The following is a 2,965-nucleotide window of genomic DNA, read 5'->3' as shown; positions in this document are numbered from 1 at the left end:
GCGCTGCGCGGCGCGCGCGAGGCGCGACAGCGCGGCGTCGAGCGCCGCGCGGTCGCCGCGCCGCGCGGCGTCCGCGGCGGCCGCGCGGCGTCGGAGCGCGTCGCGCGCGGCCCGCAGCGCGTCGACCTCGCCGACGAGCTCCGCGGCGCGCTCCGCGTCGGCCTCGGCGGCCGCCGCCGCCGCGCGGCGCGCGCGCGCGCCCGGCGGGCCCGCCGCCGCGCTCCTCGGCTGCCTCTCCGCCGCCCGCGCGCGGCCGACGACCTCCGCGCGCGCGCGCGTCGCGTAGTCGACCTTCTTGCGCTCGTCGGCGACGGCGACGCGCAGCGCGCTCACGCTGGCGCGCAGCGCCTCGACGTCGTCGCGCAGCGCCGCGAGCGCCTCGCGCTTGCGCTCCACGCTCGACGTCTCCGAGCCGGCTGTCGACGCCATCGTCTCGGACGCCGCGGCGGGTCCGACGACCGCACCCAAACGCGAAACGGCGACGCGATGACCACGCGGCCGCCTACTCGAGGCACGGGCGTCGTCGTCGAGGCCAGCGGGCTGCCCTAGAGGTCTGCACCATCGCTTCACGTAAGAGGAAAGGCCAGAGGCGCGTTGCACAGACGCGATGGCCGCGTCGCGGCTCTGCCGGCGCGCGGCGCTGGTCGCCCTCTGCGTCGCGCGCGTTTCGGGCGCGTTTCCGGCCGGCCACGCGACGTGCTGCTCCGAGGAGAAGAAGTGCTGCGGCCAGACCTTCCCGCCGCCGAAATCCCACGCCTGCGCCGAGGGCCACCGCTGCTGCGTCGGCGACTGCGACGCCGTCTCCCTCGAGACCGTCGTCGCGCGTCCCGCCCGCGTCCGCTTTCGGGCGCCGGGCGCCGCCGCCAGCGCGGCCGCGCAGGTCCCGCCGCCCGTGTCGCGCGCGCGCAACGCCTACGGCCTCCGGATCTCAGTCCGCGCGCCCGCGTCCGCGAAACCGCCGCCGAAGTGCTCCCGCGAAACCGCCGCCGAGTCCGCGACACCACCGCCGGCGCCCAGGCGGACTGCTGCGACGTCTTCCACGCCGACGGCCGGGTCTGCCGCCCGGACTACGGCGACGACTGCTCGGCCGCGAGACGCGCGGCCCCCGCGCCGCCGCGACGCGCGCCGCGCGCGCGACGCCGCGCCGCCCGCAGGGTGTCGCGCGTTCACCTCGGACTGCGGCACGTGCGACACGTACTGCTCGCGCCTCGACGACGCGTGACGCGCGCGCGGCTCTAAGGGGATCCGTCGCGCGCGCGGGCGACGCCCGGCGGGAGCGGGTCGGCGGTGCCACCGCAGGGGGGCGCCGTCGCGGCCCGGGGCTCGTCCCGTCGCGATCGCGGCGCACGCCGAAGGGTGGGCCGCCGCGATTGATACCATGTTCAATGAACAGCGCAACTTGAACCTCATCGATCGAGCTCTCGAGACGTGAAAGACAGGGCTGCTGCCCCACGAGGGCTGGCGCGCACGGCCGGCCGCCCCTAGGGACCGCGTCGTCCCCGCTTCGCGGGCCCCGATGGCGGCGGACGCCCCCCTCGAGCCCGACGAGCTCGCGCTCGCGACGGACCTCGCGCGCTTCTACCTGCAGGCCAAGGCGTCGCCCGTGGTCTACCCCATCGAGAAGCCGCCGCGGCGGCGGCGCGACCCCGGGCCGGAGCCCTGGACGGAGTCGCAGGCCGCGGAGATCGGGCTCCTGCTCCGGGAGCTGCGGCCCCAGGACTTCCCCGGAGCGACGGACGCGGATGCGCTCCGCGCGCTCGCGGTCCGGAGCGCGGTCCCGCCCGACGACCCGCACCCGTCCGAGGTCACGGCGGAGGAGCGCGCGCGCCGGGCCGAGGTCGACGCGGAGTGGGACCGGCTCGCGCGCGAGTGCATCCGCGCGCGTCTGGCCGCCCACTCCAAGGACGCCATGCTCGCCGACTACGACCCGACGTGCTGGATCGGCGAGATCCCGCGGACCTAGTGTCCTAATCCTGGAGCTTGACGGTGATGGGCACGCGCGCGGCGTCGGGCGTCTCCGCGCCGAGGAGCCGCCAGGGCCGCCGCGTCGCCGCCCAGCCGAGGACGAGCGGCGCGGGCCACCGGCTCCCGACGAAGAGCGCGAGGAGGTTCAGGCCCGCGCCGACGCCGGCGCCCGGGTCGAAGACGTGCTGCACGGGCGTCGTGAGCTGGAGCGCGCGGAGGCACGCGCCGATCGTGAAGAGGATCCGCGGCCGCAGGCGCGCAAAGTAGAAGAGCGACCGGTAGACGAGGGGCGCCTTGCGGTCCAGGGGCGGGCAGAGGGGCCAGGGCGACGCCGCGTAGTCGTTGCGGGCGACGCAGGGCACGACGTTCACGAAGGTGACGAAGAGGATCCACCGCCTCAGCCGCCGCCGCCGCCGCCACCACGCGCGCCGGCCGACGGCGGGCCGCCAGTCCCGCCGCGCCTCGGCGCCGCCGCGCGGCGACGCCGGCGCCGCGCGCGCGCCGCCGCGCGGCGGCGACCGGAGGGCGCCGGCCGGCGCCGCGGCGAGCGCCAGGACCAGCGCGAGGCCTCGCATGGCCCGGCGCGAGGCGCTCGCCCGCGCGCCGGGCACTCGTCGCGCGCTGTTCATATGCGTGTTCGCGGCTCGACGGCACGCGTGTACGGCGCGAGCAACCCTGCGCGAGCACCGCGTTCTGCCGGCACAGCCCTCGATTGCTAGTGCACCGTAGGTTCAAATAAAAATTTGTTCAACGTCATGATGCCGTCACTAAAGCAACCCGGGGTTAATTTTGACCCCCCGAGCTATGGTCACTTTTTTTTTTCACTTTTTTTTTTTTGCGCCGCGAGCCGCGGAGGGTCCAGGGGGTCCCCGGGGACCCGCCCGGGGCGTGCGCGAGCGCGGGGGGGGGGGCGAACGCGCGCCCACCGTCGTAATGCGCCGCGCGGTCCCCCGCGGGCGCGACACGCGGCCGTCGCACGCGCGCTAAAGCGAGTTCCTCG

Source organism: Aureococcus anophagefferens (assembly GCF_000186865.1).
Source record: "Aureococcus anophagefferens unplaced genomic scaffold AURANscaffold_45, whole genome shotgun sequence".
Classification (NCBI taxonomy): Eukaryota; class Pelagophyceae; order Pelagomonadales; family Pelagomonadaceae; genus Aureococcus; species Aureococcus anophagefferens.
Note: the sequence above shows the minus strand (reverse complement) of the source record.